This window comes from Rosa rugosa, chromosome 6 (genome assembly GCF_958449725.1).
Source record: "Rosa rugosa chromosome 6, drRosRugo1.1, whole genome shotgun sequence".
In the NCBI taxonomy this organism is placed as follows: domain Eukaryota; kingdom Viridiplantae; phylum Streptophyta; class Magnoliopsida; order Rosales; family Rosaceae; genus Rosa; species Rosa rugosa.
In genome coordinates, this window is record NC_084825.1 from 29,734,022 (window position 1) to 29,742,130 (window position 8,109).

The window sequence follows — 8,109 nt, forward strand, 5'->3', positions numbered from 1 at the left end:
TTGGAGGGTCTAATTCAAGGAAGAAACAGAAGATAAAAAAGGTGGGGCCACCGGTTAAAGAAGACTGGGAAAAGGCAGCAGTTTTTGTGAGGTTTTTAAAGGTCTTTTATGATGTGACAATGAGTATTAGTGCCTCAAATCACCCAACATCATGGAAAGCTTTTCATGATATAGTGGCCATCAAATCGGAGATCGATGAATTGTTCAATAAACCGTATGATTTCACTGGTTCAGAGACTGAAATGATCTTGTTCGATATGGCTGTGAATATGAGAGGGAAGTTTGATAAGTATTTTGGAAGCTTGGAAGACTGCAATCAGCTTTTATTCATTGCCTTGGTGTTAAACCCAAGGTTCAAGATCAGAAACTTTGAAAGTATCTGCAATAAGTGGCTGAAAATGAAGTCCGATGACATTAAGAAGAAGTCTGCCGAGGTTAAAGAGCTTCTAGTGGCCCTTTGTGATTTGTACAGCTCCTCAATGATGTCTTCAAAGGCTGGAAATGGAAAAGCTAGAAGTGGAGAGAGCTCAATTAGCCAAGGCAGCAAATCCAGCTCCAAAAGGACAGTTGAGCCTACTGGAAAAATAGCCGACATGGAACAAGATTGGGAGAAAGAATTGGAAGACTCCGACGAAGCTGTTGTTGCACATGAAGTGGATAGATACTTATTGGACCCGATTGAGAAGCCTGCAATTCCTCATAAGTGGGATATATTGGAGTGGTGGAAGTTGAATGGTGCCAAGTATCCTAATCTTGCTGCCCTTGCCAAGGATGTTTTGGCAATACAAGTGAGCACAGTGGCAAGTGAGTCTTGCTTTAGACAGGCAGAAGGGTCATCGATCCCTTTAGGAGTTCTCTAACTCCCAAAACGGTGGAAGCATTGATATGCTACCAAAATTGGATCAGATCCGAAAGCATCAACAACATTCAATATGTTCCTAGCATCGAGGACATTGAATTTTATGAAAGTGTGGAGGATGGTATGATTTTTATTTTTGGAATGGCTGCCTTGTTAATTTATTTCAAGTTTATAATACAATGTAGTAATGTGTACCAAAATCTGGACAGATTTTGTTTAAACTTTGCACTTTTGTTGCTTTGCAGAACATGCAAGGGAGGAAGGTGCTAGTACAATTGATCAGCCTGAAAAGCCATCTACGTCTAAATCATCTAAAGCTTCAAAGAATTCAAGGGTAGGTAATGCAGGCAAAAGTAAAGCAGAAAAATAAGGTACTGCCGCGTTTCTGCATTTAGTTAGCAATATGCATTTATTTAGTTAATGTTTTGTATTTCTGCATTTGGCCTTAATGATATTAATTTCTACATTTTATTGGTTATTGACTTGTTGCTTTAAAGATATTGGATTATTGGTTACTGCTTTAATGTTGTGTTGCTGTGTCGGTATCTTTGTGATTTGGTATCTATGTGATTTGTGCATCATGATATAGTGGCCATCAAATCTTTAATGTGAAATTGTGCATAATGTTGCAAAATGCAGAGTTGCATCATGTTGATCTTATCTGGTATCTATGTGATTTGGTATTGTCTTGATGTTTGTAATAATGTAATCTTGTATGTGAAATTGGGAACCTGCATTGTTGATTTGGAATGCACTCGTAGTTTCAAGTTTGTATGGGAACCTGCATATTTTAGATCATTATACATGTTATTGCTTTACTTTTTAACTTTGTATAATTGTATTTGTAAACTGATCAAGTTTGAAATGTGCATGCACAGAGTTGCAGACTTGCAGATTTGTGCACTGGTCAAGTTGTCATGGAGGTTTGGACTTGTGGAGCAAGGCAGCAGGCCGAGCAACTAGAGCCTAAAGGCCTAGAGCAGTGCAGCTTCAGTTATTTCTTACTTGGACAGTTTGACTATTTGTGCAAAACTGCAAATTGTGTTTATGTTTCTGTTGGACAATTTGGATTGTTTTCTGTTGGACAATGTATTCTGGACTCTTGAGTTTGTGTTGTAAACTGTAAACTGTGGCTAAACTTGATTATTGCAAATTGATTACAGTTATGTTAATGAGTTTATTTCACAGCATTATAATTTGATATGCATTCCAGTCTTCCAGGTACCAAAACTGGCAAAACAGGCAAAGCTGAATAGCAGAGGCAAAACTGGCATTTTGGGCCCGAAAAGCCTGAAAACCAAACCGGCCCGAATGAGTTCGGTTTCTGTCTGTTTTCAGTTTACAAAAAGCCCGAACCGGCCCGAACCGACAGTTTCGGGTTCGGTCTCACTAATTTTCGGGCCCGGCCCGACCCGAGCCCAGCCCTAGATTGTTGTTTCTCTAATCATAAATTTTCAAAGACAAATATTATGAAACCCGATCAGACCAATCACAGTTACATAATTTTCAATGATGTTTAGTTCTGGATAGCTTATCCAACTGCGACATAGACTACTTTACTAAGAGCAAAAGAATATCAAGGAAATAAAAAAGTAAGATGTTTACAAAAAGTTGCGCCCGCATGCTATATATGGCATGATATAGGACTAAATAGGTAAAATCCAAGAACCTATGTTTTTCTTGAATAATAGGATTCCTAAATCTGATATTTGGAAGAGGAAAAAATTCTGCTTACTACCTTGTACTTTCAAGGTTTCGTCAGTTCAATCCCTGTACTTCTAATTTAATTAGAAAAGTCCTCGCACTCTCCAATTTCATCAAATCGATCCATTTCCTCACCATTCCGTCAATTTCCTCTGTTTGGGTGCTGACGTGTCCGGACGCCGTCTGATCTGTCAGATTTGTGGGACCTTCTCACATGCAAAATTCCCAAGCTACCCCTCCAATATATCTCCCTCCCCTTTCCCACCCGAGCAGCCTAATTCCCCAGAACCCCGTCTTCTCTTCTTCTTCTCAGCTCTTGGTTATGGTTCCTCACTTCCTCCACCGATCAACATGGCCGGAAGAAGATGAGGGAGTCTGAGATCATTAATGGGGCCAAGATCATGCTCACAACAAACCCAAAAAATTTAAGTATTTGAGTGTGCGAATTAACCCAATTTGGTTGAGATGAGTCCTCTAGATTCAACTATGATGCAGAAAAACCAAATCTGAACAAAATTCAAATCAAGATGCATGTAAACTCAACATGAAAATCAAAACCAAAGATACAGATCTCTTCCCAAATCAAAATTTCATTACCAACCACACCCACCCAGCCCACTATCAACCAGACCCACGCTTGGGAAGAAGAACGACAGAAGCTCATTACCAACCACACCCAGCCCACTACCAACCACACCCACGCCTCCAAAAGAATCCAAAGCTGCCGTTGTTATCTGACCGGCCAGACTCCCCCAGCCTCGCTTTAATTCTCATCCGAATTATTAGCTTCCGTGAGGAAATGGATTGATTTGATGAAATTGGAGAGTGCGAGGACTTTTCTGATTAAATTAGAAGTACAGAGACTGAACTGACGAAACCTTGAAAGTACAGGGTAGTAAGCAGAATTTTTTCCTTTGGAAGATGATCCAACTGTCTTAAATCCCTTCTTGGCCTACCAAGGATTAGGAACGAACAAATATGGGGATTCATAGAAAAAGCAATAGTTTTGGTCTGAATGTAAAAAAATAGCCGGAAAATAACAAATCTTCTACTCTTTGATTTGTCGCATATCGTGGAGAAAATAGTGAAAAATATTAAGAATGGGGTAGGTTGGTCGAATAGGATGAGGTTGAGACTAGTCCCATGTGCTGGGGTGGCCGGAACAGGTGGCCGTGGGTGGAAGAAGTTTCGATAGGTTGAGAGAGCACATCACTGCTCCCATTTTACTGATTTTAGTACATTTGGGTGACTGATTGATATAGTTGTGGTAGTATGCAACTACACATGCATGGAATGAAGCTGATGATAAAGCGGGCCTAATGACCCGGGCCTCATAGTTTCTGATGTTGAATGATATAGTGTTGTTCCTAGTAAATCTTTTTTGGTAGGGACAGTATGTGACAGAAGCTAGCTAGTTTTCGAGCATTATTATCACGAGGTGGAGCAACATATGGAGGTGGTCCGGTGGAGCAACATATGGAGCTTTAGTATTCAGGGGATGATGCAAAGGTTTGGTTTTTATAGCGTGCCAAAATAACTAGTTAATAGAGGGTCACTAATGGGGACGAAGTGGGATGCCTAGTAAGTAGTAACGAACTGAACAAATGCTGTGGATCCCCTGAGAGTGAGTGAGTGAGATATATATATATATATATATATATATATATATATATATATATATATATATATATATATATATATAATACTTGAAGGAACTGAAGCGGACGTCCGCATTTCGCTAAAGTCCGGACGTCGACGCAGCAACCCCGCTCAGGCTGAGACGGCGGCGCGAATTGGGCGTGACGGAGGCCGGAGACATCCCAGACCGCTTCTGGGCAGCGATCGAGGTCGGAGGAGATCGAGGTTGCAGGTTTCTGGGCAGCGACCTCACCTGCAACTGCAGGTTCTGGGCAGCACTGCAACCACGTCGCCGACGACTCCACCCGACTGTAGATCGGTCCATCCGACCCCTGGCCCCCTTCTGGCAAGCGGCGCGGTGCCGTCGCGGCCTGAGCGGGGCTGCAGCGTCGACGTCCGCACTTTAGCGAAAGTGCGGACGTCCTCTTTGGAACGGCTCCATATATGTATATATGGGCCCTTTCATTAAGGGATTCTTTAATTTTTTTGACCAATTTGAGAGATCGATTTTTATACTAACTTTTTTTTTTTATCACATATCAATATCTCCACCATTCAATTTTTATGTCTATATGAGTAGATTACTTATGTAAATTTTCAGCCAAATTGATGACCATTAAGGTATTGAACTAGATTAAATTAATGGATGAATCGAATTTGTCCAACCTGAATTGTTCGTGTTCATAATTGTAAATTGCAGATTATGATTATCAAATTAGCTGAAAATTTATCGAAATGATCTACTCATATATACATAAAGACTGAACGGTTAAGATATGAATATGTGGTCGAAAAGTGGGTCTAATGAGCGATCCCTTAAAATGACCAAAAAAAGAAATTCCTCAATAGAAGGGCCCTATATCTGTACTATTATTAAGAGAAGAGAGCTTGCTCTCCATAACTGATTTTTTTACTGTTATAGCCCTGAAATATTAATAAACTTTAACACTAAATTAATTATCAAGGACGATAGCGTCAATACATAAAATAGAAAATAAATAAAAATATAAAGTAAAAAGAAATCACATGGCTATAAACATGACAGAAAGAAACTTCCCACTACTTTTCCAATGAGAAAAAACTTCCCACTATTTCATATCTCCCCACACAAATAAGCTGTGGGCCTGCTAGTATATATTGAATCAAAGCAAAAGACCAATATATTGATCACAACCCATAATGACCATTACATACTCTTCTGCTACCAATTAGGGGTAGGTAAGAAGTTATGCTAGTACCCACAGTGGTACGTAGAAACTAGGGCGCTCATTTGACATTAAATACATTCGAAATAGCATGAATCTTCCTTCGGTACTACTCTAGAAGACCCGCTAGAAGCACAAAAAGTACATTGGTCCCTAAAAAACTTAGAGAATTATTGAAAGTAAACTAAGCTACTAACATAATGCAAGCCCAAAACAACCAAACCCAATTTAGTCAGGCCCAAATGGGAACAGCCCAAGGACAACTTCACTCAAGCCTAAGCAAACCGGCCCAAGACGTCATCTTCGTCCCATTCTGCCACCCATCACCGCCACGTCCTGTGCTGCCATAGCCAACGTCGTCGCTGCATTCCGAAGCTCCGTCAACACAACTCCGACAACCGTGAATCCCAAACGGCTGAAAACCGAGCAAAACTTGAGACACCATGCCCTGAGTTTACCTGGAATCCAGCCCAATGTAGTCTATCTAAAGCCCTCATCGCTGTCATCGACCCCAGAATCACAGCAGGCTAATCGGTGGTGCAAATATACTTGGATAATCGTCTGCTTTGCCGAAAATGAAAATGGATTTTTGAACATAAATAAATTAGTCTAGCATTATCGAAATCAATATAACGATACATGAAGATACTTTACAACAAGTTTATATAACATGAGAAAAAAATTGAGGAAGAGGTAGAATTAATTCACTAAAGCTAGCATAAAGCGTACATCAAATTTTATACCATAACTTATACCTTGTCTTATGATAAACAAACAGACTAGCAAAATACTTATTACTTGTATAAAACACGATTTATTCATCCAGCCTGCAGATAAAATTCCTAATCACCTATATAAAGTTCAGGGATGTAAAATGAGTCTTGAACACAATTATGTTAAACTATAAAAGAAAAGAAAATTTAATCTAAAGAACCCAACCTCATATAAGTTTCGTTACAAATTGGTCTAATAATATGAGTCTTTTATTTATAAGTGATTCTTTCATAGTCGTTTATTGGTCGTTGTATGATAAAAAAATAAAATAATATAAGTATATATCTGTTCGCATGCGTGAAGGTTTCTACTATGCTATATATAATTAACTCTCTGCTCTTTATCAAATTTCCTTAATCGTATCAAGTAGTTATCATTATCTCAGATGCGAAGTCTCTACTGCCCAGGTTCATTAGAAAAGTTGGAATGGAATTTCGAATTTGCATGTAGGTCTTGAATATTGCCCATCCTAAACCAATTACTATGCTATAATTAACTCTCTGCTCCTTTATCAAATTTCCTTAATAGTATCAAGTAGTTATCATTATCTCAGATGCAAAGTCTCGACCTGCCAGGTTCATTAGAAAAGTTGGCACGGAATTAGCATGTAGATCTTGAATATTGCCCATCCTAAACCAATTAATACCTTCTTAATTGGCTAAATTATCGACCAATTTTGCTTTCTCCATAGTTTACTACGTACATAGACGCTATCTATTATTATCTCACTAGACTTCATTCAACATTCCACAATGACTGACGACCACGTGGATTAAGATAAAGCATGATCAACTTAGAACTCGAAAGAATGGATGGTTAATGATATTGAAAAGAATGTGACTTTGTACGTAGTAATATTATGATACTCTAAAGAAGATTAAACAGTATATGATGGCCCGGAAATGAGAGAAATTGTACCAAGCCAGTTCATGCACTCACAGAGTCGTAGATTCTTTTAGGCCTGGTCCAAACCAAGAAATCTTTTTCACTCTTTACGTCATGCAAATCATGATGGAAAAGGATTATGTGGATATCAATCAACTCAACCTAAACTACAAAACTGGAGCCGCCACGAGAAAAAAGCAAAGAAGTGACTGTGACTGTGACATATGACATATCTATGGACTGGCCGAAGAATTAGAAAATTCAGATACATATGTTCCTCGTGTATTCGGTCATTCCAAATGTGTTGCTCCCTAAATTCCTATGCTACCTCCAGATATCAAACAATACTGATCACACAAAGAATATAGTTCGTACCTCTCTTCACTCTAAGTTCATTAACGTGTGGACTCCTTTGGGGACTTGGGGTCTACGCTATATGGTCATATTGGATTGATTTTTTGTTTATTTTCTTTGGCGAGAGGATTAGGCTAGTCAAACACCACAAATAGGTAATGTACTGTGCCTTGTACAATTTTAGGCTACTGTACGTTTTTAAAACTAGGGTAAGGTAACGTTCTTTTTTCTGACAATTATTTTTACAAGAACTGCCCACCAGATTGACATCATCAGTCTTCGATTTACAAAACAAGAATCGAAACCGTTGTATTAGTTTTTCAGTTGATGAAATTGATGGAGGACAACGAAATAGACATAATGGGTGCAGATGATAACATCCAAACGAAATCAACGTAGCTTTTTATGGTTCCGGTTGCCGGCCATAGTACTCAAAACCAAACTTTTACGTCCTTTCCTCCTTACACCATCTGAATTTCACGTGAGAAGTATAGGCAACACGTACCATATATGTGTGTATCCTGTGATTATTAATTTCAGTACGCCCCCCGCCGGAATAATCCAAATCTTAGGATTAAAAAGCTGAAAGTGACCACTCAATATATATCAAGTCCACGGTAAGTGCCAAGCAATAATTAGTAACCATAAAATCTGACCACTCAAAGTAATTTTAGTTGGAAGATCTAGCTA